General features: G+C 36.7%; 2 protein-coding genes, 1 long non-coding RNA gene and 1 pseudogene across 10 annotated transcripts in view; 3 read left to right on the top strand and 1 right to left on the bottom strand.

Moving 5' to 3' along the window:
- LOC147845236 (uncharacterized) overlaps positions 1-11946 on the top strand; it is a 934973-nt gene extending 923027 nt beyond the window's left edge. For all 7 annotated transcript variants that reach the window (XM_087250654.2, XM_087250651.2, XM_087250650.2 and 4 more), the window contains one exon: positions 11225-11946. The gene's annotated coding sequence lies outside the window, so the exon portion shown is untranslated. The remainder of the gene's footprint in view (positions 1-11224) is intronic.
- Positions 1-25811, bottom strand: part of LOC148682349 (uncharacterized) — a 771506-nt gene that overhangs the window by 231705 nt on the left and 513990 nt on the right. The window lies entirely within an intron of this gene.
- Positions 1-25811, top strand: part of LOC137490983 (uncharacterized) — a 471679-nt gene that overhangs the window by 53426 nt on the left and 392442 nt on the right. The window lies entirely within an intron of this gene.
- Positions 12850-15046, top strand: LOC148682354 (uncharacterized; annotated as a pseudogene). The gene is made up of 5 exons (XR_015942120.1): positions 12850-13328; positions 13494-13678; positions 13754-13907; positions 14108-14346; positions 15033-15046. The product of XR_015942120.1 is annotated as an uncharacterized LOC148682354 (transcript).

Raw genomic sequence — 25811 nt, 5'->3', positions numbered from 1 at the left:
CCCTGCCTAGCTATTATAAGTTGTTTAAAACTTTTGAATGATTAATCTACTTCACAAGAAGTAGCAATTAAATTCCCTTTTTCTAAATGAATAGATTACCGTGTCCGCTCGGAAGAGCGGTGGCTCTGCTTGTGTTTGTTTGGTCAAATTAACAATAAATTGATCCGGAATATTAATGATTAATAATAATTCGTTATTGTTTATAATTAATATTCATAATCTGGGAATCCGCTCGGTCGCGCGAGCATGATCATTTACAATCATATGTTTGTTTGACCAAACTGACTGAAGCTTAAGCCGGAATATTAATAATTAAGAATAAACCGTTATTGTTGATTTATTAATATTCATAAAATGAGCTAATTTCATGCTACAGATGTATGTAACTTTTATAAGCCTTGCTTTGAGAAAATCATTACTGGTTAATTTTGACATTAATGACTATATACAGTATGTCATTGTATGTTACATCCAGACTTTGTCTGGCACTAGGGTCTAAGCCTTGTCTATGAAACTGGGCAAATGCTTTTAATATGTGTAAAGAAACTTGAAATAATGTGTTACTTTGTTATGATTTTGAATTTATTTATTTCTTTATTTTTTATGTTTTGTTGTATTTTGTATACGGGTTGATTTTTTTTGAATGAATTACATTGTTTGGGGACTTTGATTATGACGTCAAAATTGCGGAGTTTACCGGATGTATAAATTGCGTGTAGGAGTGAATGAAAACTATGGAACGCTAGGAAAAACACGGTAAAAGGGGTACATGTATATGGTAGCTTCACGGGTTCCTCCTTCATGAGTTATAGCTCCTGGTTTGATGGAAAAAATAAGGTAATTTGGTTTATTTGTTTATCGTTTAATTGTTGATGTTGACTTAGCGTTAATTTTCGGGATTTATTTGTATTTGTTGTTTGTTTTCTCTCTAGTTCTTACGGTGATTCACGAATGAATAATGTGAACAAATTCTATGAAATGTGACCAATAAACTAATCGTGAACATCAGTGGAAGACTTAGTCATCTTTTAACCAGGACGCAACAATATGCATGAAAATTTTTGAAGTGGCTTAATGAACAAAATTGAAATTGTTTGTGTCTTGCCTGTTTTAGAGAAAGGACTTTTGGTGACAATGATTCTTCATTCACTTTAAATACAGAAGAATTGCCAGGACCCTCAACTGCACAATCTTCAACATCCCTGTCTTCAGGTTAGACACAACACATTTTATTTTTTTTTTTAGTGCTGTTGTACTGTAAAATGATAAGTGCATCTTTATTCATTTATTCTTTTATCTTTTTTGTATTGTTATTCAACTATGCTTGTAAAATGGTATTTAGATAAATTGTTCATTTGATTTCAGCATGGAAAAATGAAATTGACCCATTCAAATCATCTCGAATGTTCTGTGATGAGTTGCTCTCCATCAATTCACACTGTCCATCTCTATCATTACTCATCAACCAGTTTGATACTATGGATGAACAAGATAGTACCCTGGTTTCATTTTATAAAATGAACAGTGCTAATTGGTCCACTCCATTGAAATATAGATTGACTGGTACTCCTTTTTTTATTATTAAAATCATTTGAATCGCTTATAGTCTGTACAGTTTCTGCAACGAACTTGCTTCATTTTGTATTTTTTTTTTAGGAGATGCAGCTGTTGGCAAGGGAGTTAACCGCCATATTTTGTCAATGATGATGCAAAAACTGAAGACTGGCTTCACTTTAAATTTGGGTTTGTAATTGGTTGCAGTTCAGTTACATGTGCACACACGCACACACACATATATACATATATATATATATATATATATATATATATATATATATATATATATATATAAAGTTAATTTTCGTCAACACTGCCTGTAACCCTGACCTTTTTCTTTATGATTTTGTGCACTGTACTTGAGAAGCCTTTTGCTTTTGCACACCTGATAAGATGTAAAATGTTCATAACATTATCTTTCTATTTACTGGTGGGCAATGCAGATCGATGCTGACTGGTACCACCACAGTGCATACAGAGAAAACATTTGTTTAGAATTTTACAGATGTGATTTGATGTTTTATGTCTCTTTTGCTTTTGGGCTCCCTTACAAAAAAAAACCCCGCAGGAATCCTGCAGGAATTTCATACAGGTATCCTACAGGATTTTCAGCTCATTTTCCTGTAGGAATACCTGCAGGAATTTTATGAAGGAAATTTATGCAGGGATTGTTCCTGCAAGAATTACAATCCTACAGGTCTATTAAAATATACAGTTCCTGCAGGATTATTGTGCAGGATAGATATGAAGTTAGAGAAATTTCACAATGAATCAATGTATTTTCACAAATTATTTATTAAAACTGTTAAAAAAATAAAAAGTAGACCAGAATCCAATGAACAGGCTGCGTTTACTCCATTTTCCTAAAAAAGAAAAAAGAAAAAAAAGTTTCCTGTAAGTGGTAGAGTTGGTGTAGGGCAGAATACAGTGTACAGTATAAAAACCATTACAGCTATGAAGAATCCCCATAAACAACCAATGGACCCTTTTCACAAGACTGTTATAATGTGTTGTTAAAGATCATCTGCATCCTAAATACCTTAAAGTTTTTAATATTTAGATTTTTTAAACTTATGTACATTTACATTCATATATGTATAATACAATCTTTATGTCAAATTTAAAAAACAATGCGAGGAGTATCTAATGAAGTGTCTATGGGGACAGGACAGTAAATTTGACATTGTTTTCTGTAGCAAATAGAATTGTAAAAAAATTAAAAAGTCGTTGTACTCTCTCATTCACTGCGCTCGGAGTTTACCAACTATGATGATTTCTGCTGCTAAAAAACACGCAAATGTGAAAAGGGTACATACAAGTGTGTGCGTGTGTGTGTATGTGTGTGCGTGCGTGCGTGCGTGCACAAATTATTACCTTCCTTGTAACTTGTGCTCATCATTTACTTTTTCCCTTACTGCTGCCCTGATAAATTTTATTGGTACGTTTGGAAACTTCTTCTGTACTACGTCTGTAAATTCCCCTCTTCTGAATATCCTCCTCCTGAGAGTTTCTTTGTTCTCTAAAGAGAAATAGATAAAGTTGAAAATACTTATCTTCAATCATGATAAAGCATGGGCAGGATTTAAGTTTCTGTTGGTATGATACCCTTGGATAAAATATCACAATATTGTGATTACTGCTCTAAAATAAGTTATTTTCAAACATCTGAGTAAAAAACAACAACTTAAACACATTATATTTTAGGAAAGATTTTAAATATTTTGGAACGGCAAACATGTCAGGCTAAATAATTAAAATAAATCATTGACTGCTGCTGTCATTAGTTTCAAAAACACAGATTTCTTTACAACACATAAAAAACCTTTGCAAATACCTTGGAAACGGTATAGCAGAAAATATTGGTGGTTATAAAACCGTGACTTTTCCAAACAGACATAAACCTTGAAACCGGTTATTGTCCAATGCCTACTCATGATCACAAGTCTTGATGTTTGCTGTACGTTTTACCTTTAATGTCTAGAACTGTGGCTGGTGAACTTTCATCCTCATAGGCAACATCCCCAGGTTCAAATTTCTTTTTCAGTAGGTTCTTTTTAGAAACAATAATACCAGTTTAATACTCAAATAATTATACATGCGAGGCATCACAGTGGTGCAGTAGGTAGCACTGATCGCCTCACAGCAAGAAGGTTGTTGGTTCGAGCTTCAGCTGGGTCAGTTGGCATTTCTGTTTGCGTGTTCTCCCCATGTTCGCATGAGTTTCCTCCAGGTGCTCTGGTTTCCCCCAAGTCCATAGGCATGCGGTATGCATATGGTGTGTGTGAATGAGTGTGTATGCATGTATCCCAGTAATGGGTTGCAGCTGGAAGGGCATCTGCTGCGTAAAGCATGTGTTGGATAAGTTGGCAGTTCATTCCACTATGGTGAACCCTGATTAATAAAGGGACTAAGCTGTAAAGGAAATTAATAAATATATATGAGTAATATCACACGAGGAGCAGTGTGATGTGGCCTTCTATCTGTTTTTGTATTTCTATTTATTGTAATGGCCTGTTGTTATTGTTAAAATGAATAAATACATTTTAAAAAACAGTGGGATGTGGCTGTTTAATAGCAGCGGTGGAAGGCGTGTGTTATAGTGTACACTAGGCACTCGAGAACGATTGTCCCTCTACCTGTTGTTTCAATCCCCTGAGATTTTTGGTCATCTTCAGAACGCAAATGAAGACACTTTAGATGAAATCAGAAAGCTCCTTCATCTGTCATAGACAGCAAGAGATCCAAGAAAAGGAACCAAAAACATTGCCAAAACATGTGACATGTGACTTTAGTGGTTAAATTGTAATCAAGTTCCAAGAACATTTTGTGCAAGAAAATGTGGAAAAAAGCAGACATGTCCAAACTGTTGAACCATACAGTGGCTGTTTTTTGCCCCAGTATTCTCTTTATTTGCATTCAGCAGAAACTCAAACAGATTTGGAAAAAGTAGAGGATGAGTAAATTACAGAATTGTGATTTTTATGTGACTTACCCCAAGGTAAATTAAATATTACTGAAGATTGCTAAAGAATGGCAGGAAACGTGGAACACAGATAATAAGAGACAACAATTCATGTGGAAAAAAAGAAATTCTACATAGGCATATGAAGTTGTAGAAAAAGAAAAGAAGAGGTCATAATTATGAGGATGAGATTTGGACTCCTATATTAATAGGAAGTAATGTGTTGTAGACATACAAATCATTATAAAGTGGATTAAAAACTTAAGAAAATATTTAGATTTAAGGTTTTTGTGAGAGAGAGCAGATATAGTGTAAAGTGAAAATCATAGGAGAAATGTATCAGTAAGTCATGACTGCAACAGATAGTGGCAAAAAAGTTAAACAAAAAATACTTTTATTTTGCCGTGGCGCGTGACGTCATCAGGCAGCGCCGCTTCGTCGCTGTGATTCCACTGGAGAAAGGTTTGTTTGAAAACGTTTACAGATATAAACTGATTTAAAGTTAAAACTCTAAAGTTTTAAGTGTTTTTATACGATGCTATATTATGTTCCTGCTATTGGAAATATTATTTTAACCCTTTATACAACGTAGTACTATTTTATTCTCAGTAACTGATGACTATTGTTTGAATAAAGTAACAGGAAAGTGTGTAATAAGTGTTTTAAAGAAACGTTTTGTTTTACTCTCATATAAAGAAACTGTTGAAGCAAGTGTTGAAGAGAAGTTATTTTGTTTCTGTTTATTGTTTTATTAATTTTAAACAGGATATAGTGTCCAAACACAGAGCTGAAGCGACTGATCTCCACACTGTTATAAAGATGGCGTTTATTAAAGAGGAGAGTGAAGATGTGAAGATTGAAGAAACATTCACAGTCAAACAGGAAGATCCACAGGAACAAACAGGTTTGTTTTCATTCAGAAATATTTTAATAATACAAATACTAAATTAAATCCATCTTGCAGCCCTGAGTGTGCTGCCTAGTTCTCCTAAATGCACATAAGCACTCATTGAAAGACAGGAATGAGTTTCTTTTGTTACTTGTTCTCATGTCTTTTGTCATTATTTTAATGTATTATTAGTCTCCCATTTTCTCTACCTTCTTAAGGTTATTGCTTTTCTTGTTCTCCTGCTGTTTGTAAAGCGTCCTTGAGCACTGGCGCTATATAAAATAAACAAAAACAATAAATTAAAAAAGTTTAAATGAGCTGACGGTATTTGACCTACAGTATTCTCATAGAACAGTGGTTCTCAAAAGCCGCTTTTCCACTATCGTGCTGAATCGTTCTTTAAACAGAACTGTTCCATTCCGTGCCAAACCGGGCCAGACAGCACGGATACGGTTTCATTTTCCACTGTCGTGCTGCGACAAAGCTCTTTAAAACATTACACAAAGCGCATCAGTAGTTGCCTTGGTAACGCAATGTAAACGGCTCCCTTTGTTCAATTAAAGTTAAATAAGAGCCAAAACTATTTATTTATTTATTTTTCAGAAAAGCAAAAGCAACCATGTGACTGAACACTGTTATGCTGCTTTATCAAATAGGGATGCTAAATATAGGTACATGTGCACCCTTATTTATTTATATGTTGCGCAGCTCTGGCTAAGTTTTATTTGGAGGGTAAATTACCAAAATGTATCGTGATGATTGAAAATAATTGGAGGGAAATAAATAATATTTAAAATCTCTGAACATAACAGAAAAATAAACAATGATAAGACAACAATAATAGTGCATTTGTATTATAGTGGCAGAAATATAATTTTGGACAGGCCTTGTCAAAGGTGAGCGGACACTTTCACTAATAAAAACACAGCACATAAATTATTTCATTTTTAACAATCAAATAAATTACACTGCGTTTTTTCATAAAAAGTTGATAATTATATAAACTATACTACATTTTGATGGTAAAATGAAACCAATTAAGCGATGGCTGTTATTTGTTTTACTATTCAAACATTAAATAACGAATGCAGCAAGTGAAATAAAAAATGAATATGAAACAACACATATATTGCAGGATTTAAAGCATATAAAGCACTATTATATTTTGCAAAATGCTGCTCTATTATCTTTTTATTTTGATCATTTTATTTTTATTATTATAATTATTTTTGTCTTCATAATTACCTAACAAGCTGTAGGCAAATTATTGCTAGACGTTTTAGAAAATATTTGCGTAGCTATATTAAAGATCACCAAGAACAAAAAAACAAAAACACAGAAACATGTTACATGCCTCATAAATGTCATATAACTTATGTATAACTGAATCATATATTTGCCTATAGCTGAAATGATGAAAATTGCTCATTTTTTTTATAAAACATTTGTCAAAACATTTATCAGTCAAAATTATTCACCCTTCCGTACAATTTTTTTTTTTTTTTTGTATAAAAATATTTCCCAAATGATGTTTAACAAATTCAGGTATTTTTCACAGTATTTTCTATAATATTTTTTCTTCTGGAGAAAGGCTTATTTGTTTTATTTCAGCAAGAATAAAAGCAGTTTTTAATATTTTGAAACCTATTTTAAGGTCAATATTATTAGCCTCCTTAAGCAATATAAATTTTTGATTTTCTGCAGAAGAAACTACTGTTATACAATGACTTGGCTAAATACCCTAATTAAGCCTTTGAATGTCACCCCAAGCTGAATGCTAGTATCTTGAAAAATATCTAGTAAAATAAAATGTACTGTCATCATAGGAAAGATAAAGGAATCTGTTATTAGAGATGAGTTATTAAATCTATTATGCTTAAAAATGGGTTGAAAATAAATCTTTCCATTAAACAGAAATTGGGGGGAAAGGGTCATTAATAATTGAGAAGGGCTAATAATTCTGATTTTAACTGTAAATATGCAGTTATTTTCCTCCTTGTAAATGAGGAAAGGAAAATAAATACAATAGAATAAAAATATGAAATAATCTTTAAGCATCTTCACTGTAAGAAAAAAACTTCAGCTACAAAAGTCCTGCAGTCAAGAGCAGTGAGGGATTTTCTCAGGCGGCAGCAGGAATATCGCACGCTGTCACTTTAAGAATAGTGCGGCTTAGTCCTCACTGAGACATGGTTGAAGGCATCAGTTACTAATGACTTGATTAATATTATTACTTATAATGTCTTCAGATGTGATCGTACGAAAAAAGGAGGGGGAATTGCTATACATGTAAAGTCCAACTTAAATTGCTCCTGCATACATTCGATCAGCAAAGAAAACAGCTTGGAATTGTTGGTGCTTAAACTACATTTGGTCTCCGGCTCGGACATTATCGTTGGTGGTTGTTATCGCCCGCCTTCATCGTCTTCAAGTGAAGCATGCACTTTACTTGCAGAATTTCTTCACGACTGGACTAAATTTGAATTGATTTTACTCGGCGATCTGAACTGGGACTGGCTGTCGTCTTCCTCCGACATGATTAAGGAGGTATGTGACTCTTTTCGTTTGGTCCAGCTGATTAAAACAACAACTCGGATAAATCAAAAGGATTCAGATAAATCTTCTCTCTTGGATTTAATTTTAACTAATGCTGACCATAGATATCCAGCAACGGGAGTTTTCTGCAATGACATTAGTGATCACTGCGCAGTTGTCTGCGTGAGAAACTGTAAAAACCATAGACCCTTATCACGATATACTTTTAAAAGATTTTTTAAGCATTTTAATGAACAAGCTTTTTTACGGGATATCTACCTCAGTGATCTGGGTGTTGTTTCACGTATACCTGATGTCAACATGGCCTGGGACTACTTCAGAACCACATTTCTATCTATCTGTGATAAACACGCCCCATTTAAACGATTTAGGATAAGTGGTAAGGATAATCCTTGGTTCAATCACACAGTTTCTACTTCTATACAACAAAGGAATATTTTATGGGCCAAGGCAAAGAAATCAAACAATCTTACAGACTGGAATTCATATAGAGCTTTACGAAATAAGTGTACAAAGTTAATAAAAAGGGCAAAGTGTGAATATTATCTGTCTATGATAGACAAAAACTTTAAAAATCCTGTACATTTTTGGAAATTAGTTAAGTCTGTTTCAGTATCTAAACCGGCTTCTAATTTCCCAAATTATTTAAAAGTTAATAACACTGAAGTTAAGGGCAGAGAAGACATTGCAGACAATCTTAATAATTATTTCATATCTGTCGGCTCGATTTCTGATTCTCCCGTCTCATCTGCCCATACTTCAAACACACTTGTTGAGTCTGTTCGAAACAGTTCCTCACATTTGTTCAAGTTTTTGCCTATCACCGTCACACAGGTCCATAAAGCTTTAGAGACTCTAGATATTAAAAAATCACCAGGAATCGATAAAATTGACCCTTATTTCTTACGTCTGGCAGCAGAGTTAGTTGCAGAACCTATAGCCTCTTTATTTAACTTAAGTCTCACTTCTAATGTGATACCTAAAATGTGGAAATCTGCTATGGTTACGCCATTATTAAAAGGGGGAGATCCTGCAGACCCAAATAATTACCGTCCTATTTCCAGATTGTCGGTTTTAGCAAAGGTCTTTGAGTCATTGATAAATGACCAACTAAAACAATATTTGTCAATTAATAATATACTTCAGGATCACCAGTCAGGATTTAGAACGGGACACAGTACGGTTACTGCAGCTACATTAATCTTAAATGATATCACACGCTCTTTAGACAGTAAACAGTCCTGTGCTGCTTTATTTATTGATTTATCTAAAGCTTTTGATTCTGTAGATCATAAACTAATGTTGCAGAGACTTAGGCTTTTAGGTTTTACTCAATCTGCTCTAAACTGGTTTGAAAACTATTTTTCAGAACGCACTCAATGTGTGACAGTAGAAAATTATAATTCACCATTTCTAAATGTTAACACTGGGGTTCCCCAAGGATCGGTTTTAGCTCCGTTGTTATTTTCTATTTATATTAACGATTTAGGTCACGGAATAGAATCAGCAAAAATACATCTGTATGCCGATGACACAATAATGTATACAGCAGCACATTCTTTAAACCAAGCTGTACAACATCTACAGATTGCTTTTCAAATATTGCAGTGTACGTTGCAAAATTTAAAATTGGTCTTAAATTCAAAAAAGACTAAATATATGATTTTTAGCCGTGGCCGCATTAAGTCAACAGATCAGACAATAAAAACTCTGAACGGTGTTCAAATAGAAAGAGTTAGCTTTTATAAATATTTAGGAGTTTGGATTGATGAGAGATTAGCCTTTGATATACATATTGACAAGTTACTGAAAAAGCTTAGGCCAAAGTTAGGTTTTTTATACCGGTCAAGAAATTGTTTTCCTTATAAAGTCCGCAAAAAATTAGTAGAGAGTACATTTCTGTCTATAATGGATTATGGTGATCATCTCTATATGCACGCAACCACTACCCTATTAAGAAAATTAGATTCTGTTTATCATGCAGCAATACGTTTTGTCACAGGTGCAGATTCACGGACGCATCACTGTATTTTGTATGATTCCTTAGACTGGTTATCTCTATATCAAAGGAGAAAATTACATCTGTACTTATTTATTTTAAAAGCTCTTTTAGGTAAATTACCATCCTATATTTTTAATTTATTAACATTTCACACCAACAATCAAAATACTAGATCTGGTTCATGTATTCGTCTGATAGTCCCAAGGGCATTATCAGAACTTGGCAAACGTGCTTTTTCCGTTCACGCTCCCAGGGCTTGGAACGACCTGCAAAATCAGCTCAATCTTGACACTCTTCCGACTCTGAGTATTTTTAAACATCTTTTATACAACATTTTAAAGGACACCTGCAATTGTTTGTTATGAGCTGATGTTTTTAAGAATGGTGATTTTGTAATTTTGTGGTATTGTTTGTGATTTTTATATGAAACTTTATGTGTTGCCTGCCATCTTGACCAGGTCTCACTGGAAGAAGAGACAGTACTGTCTCAATGTGATCTCCTGGCTAAATAAAGGAAATAATAATAATAATAATAAGAAGATGACTAGTTTACAATAAGAAAATACCTGAAAATAAGTACAAAAACAAGTACAGTAGCCTATAGTAGTCCAATTATCACACCATTGGCAAATTAGACTGTACAGCACTACAATGCCCAAATGGAGTAAAGTTGCAGTTTACCTTTTACTATAGTTTTACTTTAATGTACTGAAAATTAAACTAGCTTTTAATTAGTTTTTTATTCAATATGTAGTAATGTAGTTGAACTGTGTTTTTACTTCATTATATTGCAATTTTGCAGTAGCAAATATTTTTACTGCAGTTATTCTTTATAGCCTGCTGCTATTGTTCAGTTGTACTGCAGTTTTACATCAGTATGCTGTTATTTTTTGTAAGGGTTTATTATATTGGTTTGTAAAGTATGAAATGTAAAAGTAACACCAATAGCACCAAGATGTTGAGGTTTACAATAATACATGTGATGATTATGTGAATAAACGTGGCTTTTCTGTATTATATTTATTTTCTATAATATTTATGATGTATGCTATTATATAATTTTTCTCCTAGTGACTAATCACACATATTATTTACTTGTGTATGCATGTTTTGACCTGTAAACATTTTTTCTAATCAATCTTTACAGTTGCAATGTGAAGTCAACAAAAAGTTAACTAAACATCCCCGATAGCAGGTAGTAATCGGCCCGAGCTCGGCTGCCCTTCGGCGCCTCCGGCTCTGACTCGGCATCGGCGAGTGTTATCCGGGCCGCAGCTCGCTCGCGCACATGCGGTTGTGATGCGGCTTTAAAGCACTGGCCCAATTCCAGTCAACCCTATCCGGCCCGAGTCTGTCTGTAGAGCCTGGGCCGCTTCTGGCAAGGACTCGGCTGATGGCAACCGATTAAATTCTTATTTTATCTAGTAATCTGTTAGCTCCATGTTTAATGATAATTTGAGAAAATATTCATGGTAGGACAGCAACAAAATAATAAGAATATTTAGTGTGGATGGTCGCAAGTGTTTAGACGCAAACAAAACAACGCTATTTATAAATGGATTATATATATATATAATCTAGAGAAAAACGGTGTAAAATGCGCTGATTTTCAAGACGGCACGCTCCTGTGCCGACTGTTTTTTTTAAGCAGAAGTTGGTTTCATAAGAAACATGTAAGAGTATGAGATATATCCAGCTGCAGAACATTGGAGTAAACTCCTGATCCAAACTCCAATCCAGGCGGTGGCGGTAATGCTCCAAAAAGTTGGTTGCCGACTGCCATGAAGATCATAGGAAGAAAAAGAAGTTTGGTTTTTCAAAACTTTCATGTGGATTCTGGTCAGAAAGGAAAGGTTTTTACTGCTTGTGTACTGTATACTTTGCGAATTTAGAGCTTAAAACATTTTTCCACAGTGTTTTATTGTAACAGTGTTTAGTAATTTAAAACAATTTGATACGAAAGTAACTTGCTTTAAGAAACACGACTGGAGCTAATGCAAGTTATGCTAGCGCTAACGTTACAAACACATCTGAAAGTTCCTGTTCCTTTAACATAATGTTAGACTGTAACGTGTTTAGTAACTGAAAACTATTTTAATTATTTTAAAGAAACATGAAACGAATTTGTGTGTATGCTAACTTTACGTTAAAGAAAGTTTCTGCAGACGAATCCATTAACACTAACATGGCAAAACATGTGCTTTCAATTCATATGTGTTAGCCTATGGGAATCAATAATATCTTTGGTTCAAGCTGTAATGGTCAGTTAATGTTAAACTGAACGTCTTAAAGCAGATTTTGATTTTTTTTTTTTTTGTTATTGACAAAAATTCTGATTCTGATAAATTCTGATTTAAATGAATGGGTAACAATATTTGTTGGTAAAGTCTTATTGTTTTTGTTTAGCAAAGGTTAGTGAGGTCATTTTGCAGCACATCACGACCAAAGATGCCAATGGCACACTCTTTTGAACGTGAACAGGCATGTTATAGTTGTGTGCTAAAAGTCCATTATAAGCTGTAAACTGCTGATACATTTTCAACATAGATTGAGCTTTTCAGACATTACATTACTAATTGCTTCACAAACAGCTGAAATGGTTTATTGTTATTGGCTATCATCATCAAACATTTTTCACAATGGTAGGTTAATCTTCATAGGTACAGAATTATGCATGTGCTTGGCCATCTTACAAATCTATGTCTCAGATTCATAAGGCTGTCACTCTGCATGAATCTCCGAATAAATCTTGTGCAACCTTCTGTGTACTGATTATTTACACTATAGGTATTATATGCATTAATTAACTTTGATAGTATTTCAGGATTTGAGCTTTTCTTTACGGGAGGTTAACAATGTGTCAACAATGTGATGTTTTATTATAGATGCATATGAGGAAGCTCGACTAAAACATTCACAAGCAACTGTGATTTCTGACTGGGAGACAGATGAGGATGATGATCGCCTGTCATACACCTAAAGAAAGAACAGGTTTGTTTGCAATTATTTTAAACACATAATGTCATTGATCTATTACAACCAGCGAGTTTTGCACTGGCACTATACTAAAGTGATGTTTTGTTTTGTAAATGTATCTGATCAAGGGACATTAAAGACAACTATATCATGATGAAGAAAAATTACTTGGAACAAAGAGGCTGGATAAAAGGCAGGTATGAAGATTTCAGAAATCAATGCAGCACCACAAGTACCATCACCATCAATGACTATGGCAGAAATCCTAAGACCACCATCAAGATGCACAGATACTGTACATTCCAGTACACCTATGAACATTTACAGTCCTTGTTCTAGTGCAGTTGGAGATCAAGACAGAACTTATTGCATCTCGTGATGTCTTTGTAAGAATTCAAGACATCACTAAATTTGTTAAGGTTTAATGCAGCTAGAAAGTAAAGATCAACTAGAGAATATCAGCAGTATCTAACCCACTGTTGTATTTACACAAGTTGTATGAGAATAAGCTACAGGTTGATTTATACTAATCTGTTATTTTTCTTTTTTAGCACGAGTGACTGAAGTTTTAAAATCATGCAATGTCATAAAGCAGCAGCTGGGCCTGATTCTCACAAAACCAAAACAGACGTGATGAAATTCCAGATTTAAATACGTTTGACCTTCCTTTGTCCAATTTGATTTGGAAAAGCTTGAAAATCAACTAAAGAAGCAGCCCGAACAAATGAAGAAACTAGTAAGTTTAAGTTCTTGCAAATTTCAAAGTGTTTTAAGTTTATTTGTTTTTTTTATTCCTTTTTTTTCTTTATAGGTAGCCTACTTTGGAATCATTGGTGTTTTCCACTGAGCAGTTTGCCGTATCCTGGAAAAGCTTCTGGCTAACTCATTGGCTAAACAAATTAACTGGAGCGGACCAAATTAAAAAGTGGCCTTTCGTGCACTACCCCTTAGGACTGTCATAGTCAGTAAGTTGATTTTACATATACATTTCAATACAATTAGGGTCTGTTCATCTCTGTATTTCTTTGAATTATAACCAGAGGAACAAACAAATCTATATGTAGTCCCATTTAGGTTTTACTTTTATGAGATCAAGCATTTTTCTTTTTTTTTTAAACATTAGTACTTGTTCACTACTAATAATCTGTTTATCTTTTAATCACAGATGCAGTGAGGACAAATGTCCATACCACACCACTGATAAAGAAGTGGAAATATGCATTACAAGGTAGCCACAACTTGCTCCTGACAGGGATGGAGGACGAAAGAAGACAAAGCTAATGTCAAATGTCTACATCACTATTTTGTTTTATTTTTTAAACAACATTTTAAATGTATTAAGATGTTCCCTGATACTTGAGCATTTTGTTTCTTTTATTTGCATTTCCATGTGTATGTATGAATGTATGTGTGTATATATATATATATATATATATATATATATATATATATATATATATATATATATATATATATATATATATATGTAACCCTCTTCATTGGTGTGCTTCCCCAAAATGTCTCTGCGTTGTGTATGTGTGATAGGATGAACAGGAAGGACACCAAGACCGTGGTTGAGCCAAACAGAGCAGCTTTCCCTTTAATGGACTCCTCTCTTCATTTTGTCACTTGTACAGCAGAAATGGCACTGCAACATCTTTCCCACAGGGAAACACAACTCAGTACATCACAAAATAATTACTAAGTGTACAAATGATCAAAAATAAATGATGTAAATGCTGCAGCTACATAACTAGTAAGCTTGCTGTTCACAAACTAACTTAAACACTGAAAAGATAAACTAGAACATATGACAGGCAATTATAAATGTTAAATATATTCAGGATATAAAGAACCAACCAAATAACATGTATTATCAAACCTAAAACAACATAAAATATGCTATGCCGCATGGAAACAACTAAAATATCAGAAATATAAGTCAATCTATCAAAAATAAGGACATCTACACATTAATTAATGCCTAAACTATAACATATCTCAGAAAATAACATGGATGGCAATTATTATTGACGAAATTAAACAGATTATGGTTAGAGCTGAATCAATCCTCCTTACCTTTCCCACAGGGAAACACAACTGAGGCCAAAGAGCAGCCCATCTCCCTAACACAACACACAGCTCCCCCCGGAGGAAAGGAAGAGTTATTACATATTCCCTACACCCACCCCCTCTTTGATTGATGGCGTCACAGCCATTATTCAATTCACCCCTCCAAAAATTGTTAAATAAAGTCAAATAAACACATTAAGAAGTTCTTTTCAGTGAGTGTGTATTGTGTGCATGTCTATATGTAGTGTTGCTAAGGCACAGCTTCTCCTTCTTCGCTTTAGCCTTTTCCCAGACTTTACTTCCTCTTTCAATCTTTTCATTATCACTTTCTCTTGTAAAGACTCGCAGCTCCAAAGAGAGTCTATTAGGAGGGCGTCTTTTCCGCTCAGGATATCTCCGTTCTGGCTTTCTGATTTCCGGAACTTCCAACAGTGTATGCTCTTCGTGTCCACTTTCCATTTCACTTATTGTTTCTTGCAAAGGACTCACAGTCTCTTCTCCTTCTTCCACAATGTCCACAGGTTCATTGCTCGAAGACAAGTTTACAGAACCATCCACTCTTTTGTCTATTTTCTCCAAATCCACCTCATTCTCATCAGAAACATCATCAGGTGCCTCCACTTCATCCTGTCCTTCACTTTTGTCTATTTTCTCCATATCCACCTCATCAGAAACATCATCAGTTGTCTCCACTTCATCTTGTCCCTCACTTTCAGACTCTACTTGATCTTGGTAGGTCTTTTCAACTGGGAAGAACATGCACTGAGTTAGAAGATTGCGGTGGACCACTCTTTCCTTGTCACCATCTTCTGATCGAACAACATACACTGGAATTCCTGGCTGTTTCTTTACCACAACATAAGGATGGGGCTCCCACCTATCAGCCAGCTTCTGCTTCCCTTCTACATGACATACTTTGACCATCACTCTGTCACCAGTTTCAAACACGTAATCCTTCACTTTTTTATCATAGTGCTTCTTCTGAAGATCCTTAGCATGCCTTGACATCTTATCTGCCTGATCATATGCAAAAGTCAAGCTTTCATGCAGATTTTGGACATATTCATTGGACTCACATTGCCCTTTGGTGGTAGACAACCCAAAAACAAGATCAACTGCGAGTCTGGGATGTCTGCCATACATCAATAAGTATGGAGAGAAACCTGTTGAATCATGTTGAGTACAGTTGTAAGCAAGAGTCATTGCATCAACATATTCATGCCACTGAGATTTTTTCTCAGGATCAAGAGTTCCCAACATATTCATGAGAGTTCTGTTGAACCTCTCCGTAGTCCCATTCCCCTGTGGGTGGTAAGGGGTGGTATGAGTCTTTGTGACTCCAATTAGCTTGCACAGTTCCTTTACCACTGCACTCTCAAAATTGCGCCCCTGGTCTGCATGGAGTCTTGCTGGGAAACCAAATCGACAGAAAAAGTTCTTCCACAGCACCTTTGCCACTGTGACAGCCTTCTGATCTCTTGTGGGGTAGGCCTGGGCAAATCTTGAGAAGTGATCAGTGACCACCAGGACATTCTCAAAACCTCCCCTAGACTTTTCCAGGACCAGGAAATCAATGCATAAAAGTTCCATAGGCGCATTAGTGTGAATGCTCACCAACGGAGCTCGCTTTCCAGCAGTTGGAGTCTTCCTTAAACAACATCTTTCACACTGCTCACACCAGGACTTCACATCACAGTGCATTTTTGGCCAATAAAATCGCTCACGGAACAAACTCAGGGTGCGCTCAAAACCTAAATGACCAGCATCATCATGAAGACTTGTCCTAGCCACCTCTCGCATTTGATCAATAGTCCTTCCCTGACCACCTTGAACTTGTCTGTACAGAATTCCATCTCTGACCACTAACTTCCTCCACTCTTTTAGAAGAAGCCGTGTTTGTTTTCCTTCCTCCAACCTCTTTCCTTGCCGTGGCTTACAATTCAGTGTTTTTAAATACAGGACTGGACCAATAACAGGGTCTTGTTTTTGACATTGCCTGATCTCCAGCTTCGTCATCGCAGGGAGTGCATCCGTTCCCGCTCCTTCAAATCTGTCTGCCCTCTCTCCAACCTCCTCCAGAGTCTCCCCTTGGCTCTCAATTGCCACCTCATCTTGCACACCACCACCTGCTTCCCGCTCCCCTTGGCCAGTGTTACTATTTTCTTTAATCCCCTGAGGAAGGATCCGTTGAGGACAGGACTGGAGGGCTTTTACGACTTCTTGGCTAGACATTCTTGACAGTGCATCGGCATTAGAGTTACACTTTCCTTGCCTATACTGGATGTCAAAGTCAAATATGGCAAGCTGTGACACCCAACGTTGGCCTGTGGCATCCAATTTGGCTGTGCTCATCACATATCTGAGTGGGTTGTTATCAGTCAAAACAGAGAATGTATGTCCATAGAGATGATCATAAAATTTGTCAGTTACAGCCCACTTCAGAGCCAAGAACTCTAACTTGTGCGCTGGGTAGCGGGTTTCTGGTGGACTCAAGCCCCGGCTCCCATAAGCAATCACTCGCTCTGCACCATCTTGAATTTGGGCAAGGACAGCCCCAAGACCATCCCTTGAAGCATCAGTTTGCAACAAAAATGGTAAACTGTAGTTGGGGTAGCCCAAAATGGGAGCAGTAGTCAGCTTCTCTTTTAATGTCACAAAAGCTGCCTCACATTCGACAGACCACTCAAATGGTTTAGGAGGGCGAGGTGGTCCCTTTACCCCTCTTTTTTTCCTGCACTTAGGGTCTCCAGATGTCAGAGCATACAAGGGAGCTGCCAGTGCAGAATACCCCTTGATGAATCGTCTGTAGTACCCTGAGAAACCAAGAAACCTTAGCACTTCCTTCGCAGTTGACGGCCGCTTCCAATCCCTGACTTTACTTATCTTCTCAGGATCAGTCCGTATACCCTCCGATGACACTACATGGCCAAGGTACTGAACCTCTTTCCTCAGCAGGCAACACTTTGTAGGGTTTAGTTTTAACCCATGTTTGCGGAGGCGGTTGAACACTTCCTCCAATCTTTCAAGGTGCTCATCGAATGTTCTAGAGAAGATAATTATGTCATCAAGGTAGATCAGGAGGCTCTAAAAGTTTAAGTCACCAAAGCAGCAAGTCATCAATCTTTGGAACGTTGAGGGAGCATTTTGTAGACCAAAAGGCATCCTATTAGCCTCGTACAACCCCATTGGTGTGCTGAAAGCAGTTTTATGCTTATCATTTTCGGCCACCTCCACTTGCCAATACCCAGATGTCAGATCCAGAGCCGAGAAGTAACTTGCTTGACCCAATGCTTCTAATGCGTCCTCTATTCTTGGTAAAGGAAAAGCGTCTCTGGTGCTACAAGAATTCAGCTTTCTGTAGTCCACACAAATCCTCATGGAACCATCCTTTTTTGATACCACAACAATAGGGGACGCATAAGGGCTTTTGCTTGGGCGTATAACTCCAGCCTCTTCCATCTGCGATATGGCTTTCCGAACTTCCTGGTACTGTGAGGGAGGTATCTTCCGATAAGGGAGGCGAAATGGCTTTGGGTCTACCAGAGGAATCTCGTGTTGCACAGTAGTAGTATGACCATAATCCATGGAATGTTTGGAAAAGACATCAGAATTTTTCCTCAATAAATCTTGCAGTAAATCCAACTGCTCCTGCCCTTCCACTGTGATGGCACTAAGGTCAACTCCACATGACATATCAAACTCGTTTTTAGCACTGGTAACCTGTTGTTGACTTTGACAAGTTGCAGTCACTGAGTTTTTTTCACACAGATTCTGATCCATGATCTGTTTCTGGCCTAGTATTTTGCCCTCATCCCCCTCTTCAAATACCTCATTGACCAAGAAAGCATCTGCCAGCAGGGTCCTTGGCTCCACAGTCACAACTTTTTCCGAAAGATTCAAGAGACGAATAGGGACATAACCCTTTTTCACATTAGCTAGCAGTCTGGCAATTACAATACCTTCTGGTACTTTTTTCAAACATTGGCTCTCCACCAAAACAGTGTATTGTGTCCTCTTTAGCCCACCCATTACTCTGCCCACAACATCCAGCTCTCTTCCTGCTGGTATTTGTATTGCATCACCAGCATACTGTACTTGACCCACTTTGCCATTAATCCCACAAGGTTCACTTTTACCTATGGACACCAGTGCTGAGTGCCACTCAGGATTAGTTTGCTTCACATTGGCCAGGTATTTGCTACTATGTGTTGCTCGGAGATCATTTCTGAAAGCACGTATGACATTAGTCCCAATGAGCAATGGAACACTGGATCGGTACTCTGTTACAGGAACAACAAAAGCAGGAACATTTACATAAGCTCTTCCTAAAAACTTCAGGTTTATACAGAGTACCCCAACATAAGATACGGGTTGACCAGCGGCACCTTCAATTGGGATTTCTGATGGCTGCACTCTCTTAGAACATAAGATTGGGTGTCTGCCCCAAAACTCATCTGTAATTGTAGTTACTTGAGAGCCGGAATCAATTAGAGCCTTACACACCTCCCCATCTACTTCAACCACCCCTTCATTACAAGGACCTACCAGCGGAGTTTTAGCTAGTTTGGACATTCTCGCCTCATGTTGCTGGGGACTCTGTTGAATGCCTGTGGTCGCCCCGATGACCACAGGCCTTACGCATTTAAATCTTGGCTATTCTCTGTTTGATTTTCAGCTTGGCTGACTTCATCAGTCATTATTGTCCGACACAGACGTGCAATGTGTCCCGGTTTGTTACAGCGATAGCATACAACGCTCCTTGATGGAGTATCACTGCTCCCTTGAGGCCTTTGGGTCTGCGGAAATATCATTCGTGGTGATGCTGCAAATCTGGCTTCCAGCTGTGACAGCCGACTGACTTGATCCTCTTGACTGATCACCAACTTTTTTACCATGGCCGTAAGTTCAGTCAGATCATTGTACTGTCTATTTCCCTTTTCTGTTGCTGCGGATTCTCCACTCCTGTTACCACTAGTTGCCGTAAACTGAGCCTGGGCATATGCCTTTTTGGACTTTGGCAGCATCTGGAATTTTTTTGTCTCCCGAGCAAGGTTACGTAACTCTGCTTGCAGTTCACGAAAACTTAAGAGCTGAGGTTTCATTGGTGCTAGCCTATGATAAACTTCTTCATCACTCAATCCTCTCATGAACTGACGAGTTAGCTTTCCATCCCGATCTGGAAATGTTTGTCCTCCATACTGTGTTTCCTCTACTGAACGTAAAGTGGCCTCCAGGGCAATGGCATAGGAACGAGCTGTTTCGCCAGAGCGCTGACATCTTTCATAGAAATCAGCTAATGGGTCAAGAGATGTCTGCATATCACTATACTCAGCTCGCAGTTCATCAAAAGCTCTTCTGGTGGTTTGCTCAGAGGGAGGGAGATTTAGGACTAACCTCCTGGCTTCACCATTTAAATGTCTCACTAGCGTTGCAAAGCATAAATTTGGTGGCATTCCTCCTGCTTCAAGGAGATACTGCATATCCCGTATCCAGTCTTCAATTAGTATCTTGCATTCAGGACCACCACTGAACACTTGAACATTTCGTACCTGATGTGTTTGTGTAAAACTAGGTGGTGACTTGGTCATTGCAGAGGCATGTTGGTTAGTGCCTTGTTGATATGGGATATGTGAAGGTGCAGTCGGAAGCTGTTGCACTACACTGGGTTGTTGTGCATATATACGTGATGCAGGGTATGCAGGCATTGTCGCAGGAGCATACACAGGAGCGGAAGAAGATGAAGCAACAGCATAGTTTGAACGCAAAGTCAGCTTTGGATCATAAGGAGCTTGGTGTGCTTGAACAGGGTCCAATTTGTGAGAAAACATTGTTCCAGAAAAGACAGGCGGTGCAGGGGGCAGTACTGAGTCAGACTGTGATGAGTACATGGTATTTGGAACACCATAATAGGAGGAATGAGGAGCCTGGATGGGTTGTGGATGGCCAATTAGATTTGTGTGAGGCAAAATGACTGTTGCTGGGGTTGAGTATGGGATATTTGGTGAAGTATGCATATCAGCTTGCATTCCAATCGCCATGTCTGGTGGAGCGTGAACAGGTGTGACACTGTCATGCATGGAAGTTTGGCATGAAACATGTGGGTGTGTGGCAATAGGCAAAATATGGTTGCTTGTTGGATAGACATGGTTATCTGGGGCTTGGTCATGAGCTGATACCTGCACAGATGCATTGGTGTGGGTGCCTGGCTTTAGCCAGCTTACCACTGGGGGAGTCACAATCTCTCTGTGTGTCGCTAGCTGCGTTGATTTTGGCCTGACAGACTGTAGGGGGCTTTCTTCTAAGTGAGATTCACCCACATTACTTATATCAACTGTAGTGCTCATGTCATGCGATTCAATTTTTTCCTGTCTTATGGGCAACCATGGAGTGACGTGGAAAGGCTGCCTAAAAGATTCTTGGGAACAGGTGGGTGGTCGATGAGGCGTGGAATCATAGTGTCCTTGCATTATTATATTTCACTTCTCGACTCTGCCTACGCAACACTCTATGTGCAGTACTATGTGTAGTGCATGCAATTGTAATTGACTATGTTTTTTTTTTTTATGTGTGTGTGTGTGTGTGTGTGTTATGGTTTCTTTGCAAACTTTCTATTGTTAGAGAAAAATGTACAATAATAAACAAAAACAAAAAAATTAGCAAAAAAAAAAATGTTTAAACAAAATAAACCTAGTTCAATTTAAATTCAGCTACACCCAAAAACTTGTCAGTGCACACAATAAATGATACACTTTCAAAAACACATCAATTTAAACATGTTACATCAGTAAATTCACATATTAGTCTACTTATCAGAGAAACAGTGGAAAAAACAAAGATAGGAAAAACAAAAAACTCAGAAATTCAGATCAATTGCCTTTTTTTTTTTTTAAGGAAAAAAGCCTACTTTAATTGACGTGAAAACCAAGGATCCGGGTCACGGCACCAAAGATGTAACCCTCTTCGTTGGTGTGCTTCCCCAAAAATGTCTCTGCGTTGTGTGTGTGTGATAGGATGAACAGGAAGGACACCAAGACCGTGGTTGAGCCAAACAGAGCAGCTTTCCCTTTAATGGACTCCTCTCTTCATTTCGTCACTTGTACAGCAGAAATGGCACTGCAACATCTTTCCCACAGGGAAACACAACTCAGTACATCACAAAATAATTACTAAGTGTACAAATGATCAAAAATAAATGATGTAAATGCTGCAGCTACATAACTAGTAAGCTTGCTGTTCACAAACTAACTTAAACACTGAAAAGATAAACTAGAACATATGACAGGCAATTATAAATGTTAAATATATTCAGGATATAAAGAACCAACCAAATAACATGTATTATCAAACCTAAAACAACATAAAATATGCCATGCCGCATGGAAACAACTAAAATATCAGAAATATCAGAAATATAAGTCAATCTATCAAAAATAAGGACATCTACACATTAATTAATGCCTAAACTATAACATATCTCATAAAATAACATGGATGGCAAATATTATTGACGAAATTAAACAGATTATGTGTAGAGCTGAATCAATGCTCCTTACCTTTCCCACAGGGAAACACAACTGAGGCCAAACTGCAGCCCATCTCCCTAACACAACACACAGCTCCCCCCGGAGGAAAGGAAGAGATATTACATATTCCCTACATATTGATCCTTTAAGTAGATTACATTATATTAGATACTTTGGACACATCACACAGTCACATAAACTTTAAAGACAACAAAAACAACTATACATAACACAATCAAATTTTGTATTTAGCTTTCATTTTACATGTAAAATTTTCACATGTAATATATTTACTGGCATCTTCATGGTGCAAAATGTCTTTGCAAAATTGTGGTGCAAAATTCCATTCTAAGCCAATTTTTGTGACACATGCACGCTAATTTTTTGAATGACCTTAAGATAAATGTAAGCACTTTGAGTTTTAAAGCTATAAATGTAAATCATCTTACACCGACCTTTAATGGCAACAATAAATGAAGACCTGTTGCAATGTTTTTAATTGTCCAGCTACAATGTGAAGTTATTGTTTTATGTGATGGATACAGATTTACTTACATACTAGTGGACTGTCACAGCTGCAACAACGCTATAGCACAAGACAACAATAAGTCAGCAGTATGTCTAATAAATTATTTCCAATGTGTAAAAAACAAAAAAGATGACATTTAACACATTTCCTGATAGGTCAAGTGATCTTTAAGTTGTATAGGTGTAAGGTATAGGTTTCAAACTTGATTCCTGGAGGGCAGCAGCTCTGCATAGTTTTTGCTCCGGAGTGTAATCCAACACAGCTGATTCAACTAATCAAGGTGTTCAAGACTACTAGAGACTATTAAGCAAGTGTAAGTTGGAGGTGGTTGAAGCTAAAAGGTAGTGTTGGGGTACTCGAACTTGGACTCGGACTCGAGTCCGGACTCGAGTCCAGTTTTCATTGGACTCGGACTTGTCACGGACTTGGGGAAACTTTTACTCGGACTTGACTCGGACTTGGACATTTTGGACTCGGAAAATATCACGAGTCCAGTCGAGTCCACATCATTCACAACACAAATAAAGATATTAAAAAATGAATAAATAACAGCATGAAACTATAACAAGAATTTAGCGATCTCTCTGGCTGCATGCCAGCTTTTATTTACGGCACCGCACCGTACCAGCAGGCAGCAGCAGCACGTCATCACCTTAAACGTGTAACCAGAAATAGCCATAATCACACAATGCGTGGCTAGGTTTAGGACAATAATGTCTTTTAAATCAGCAATAATTTGTCTTCTACCGACATGTTTAAAGAAAACAAAGAAAGGTAAGAGCTTATTTACTTGAATTGTACATTCATATCGTAGGGATGATGTTACAACATCTTGGCGAGATTGTTTTGTTGTTTATATTGGTGTCAATATATCCGCAAATAACTGTCAGATTCAAAGTTTTGCGCTTTGGCTCTGAGCCAGAGAAATATGCGTTCAGCGCTTGATTTAGACCAGGGCTTCTCAAATCCGGACTCCGTAATATTCAAAGTTTTCCTGTGTGATTCTTATAATGACATCCCGCTATCATCCCGATTCATTTTCCAATACTTCCCCCTTATGCTTAATCTTTCTATGAAAAGTGAAAGCACCGTCATACAGCGATCTCAAATGCGATAGAACTGCAAGAGCTGTTCAAGAGAATTGTGCTATCGCTTTATTTTGGCTTGAAAGCACGTTAAAATGAATATAAAAATGTCTGCATTCACTTCCATTAAAGATGTGCGTCGATCATCACATTTCTGAATCAGTGTAGCCTATACATGCTGACTGACGGACGTGTTCCGTATAATAAACTCATCCCAGATCCCAGATCAGCTTCTGTTTTTAGGGTTAGGAGAGTATAAAGATTGTGTTAAATTACAGTAATTGAATGATGGTTTAGCAAAAATGTTGTAATAATGTTGCTTGGAGTTATATATTAGGTCAATATAAGCACAAAAGAATTTAATGTAGAGTTATATTCAAATCCAGACAACATTCAGAATGAATAATCAGTGGACTAAGTCCACAAATTCAAGCAATAATTTAATCTTTTTAAAGATAGAATGAAGTTTGACTTTGAATTTGTGTAAAAATTAATATTCAGGTAATATTTTGATGAGAGACATTGGAGAGATTAGGGGTGCCTGTGTCCACAATGTGAGTCTTCTGTGTGAGAATAAACATTACTGATTGTGAGCAGCAGTATATATCTTCCCTACATGTTGATATGCAAGAGAGAATCTGATAATGACACATTTCTGATTCTATTTATATGTAGTCAATGACAGAGTGCAAGAATATGTGTATTGCACAATTTATCATCTCAATTGTTTCATTTTAAAATGATTCAGAATTATGCATAGTTGTATGCTGATGTCATCATCACTGTCTTTTGAACTGAGGACCAGGACTATGACCTATATCCTCAAAAGCCCCCCCACCCTCCATTTATTTATATTATATATATGAGCAATTCCATGAAAATGTCAACCTTGCCATAAAAAGAAAAATGTTTTCACCAAAATAGCGAAACCGTGTCTACATTTTTTTGAGTAGGCAAGTTTTTTACAGTACTTTAAAAATACTTAAATATGTCTCTGTCAATGTTTTCAAACTATTATATTTGATTCACCAAAGTCAAACAAATGACAATTTCACATCCGTCACATCCATAACGAAAAAGTGTCACATCCATAACAAAGCTTTTCCCTCAAAAATGCAAAAATGTCAAAATAAAATAAAATCAATCAGTTTTGTTCTATAAAGAGACAACTCTTATCCTTTTGTTAAGCATTATTTATTTTGGGTTGTGCAGTTTAATTCACAGAATTTCTACGAAATATGTTGTATACTGTAAACTCGCAGACTTTTTTTGTCACATCCATAACGCTTGTTTATTTTCCTCATTTAAAGTATAAAAATGTTCACAGATTGAATTTTTTTGATCCCATAACTCTGTGGTTAGTTGTTTTGGAAAATATAAACAGATGATTCAATATATTGTTAACGTATACTTTCTCTGCGAATTTATGTTTTGAATTTTTACCGCAAATGTCACATCCATAACGCTGGAATCAGCCATATATATATATATATATATATATATATATATATATATATATATATATATATATATATATATATATATATTATTATACAATTAATATTCTAAATAAATAACAGAAATTCGTCCTAAATGTAACTGGAACACAAAGACACAACTGGAGTGATGTATTAAGATCATTTAAGAAGTCTTTTGCAA

The sequence above is a fragment of the Danio rerio genome, chromosome 4 (genome assembly GCF_052040795.2).
Source record: "Danio rerio strain M-AB ecotype USA chromosome 4, GRCz13ab, whole genome shotgun sequence".
In the NCBI taxonomy this organism is placed as follows: Eukaryota; Metazoa; Chordata; class Actinopteri; order Cypriniformes; family Danionidae; genus Danio; species Danio rerio.
Note: the sequence above shows the minus strand (reverse complement) of the source record. Positions and strands in the feature narration are given on the sequence as shown.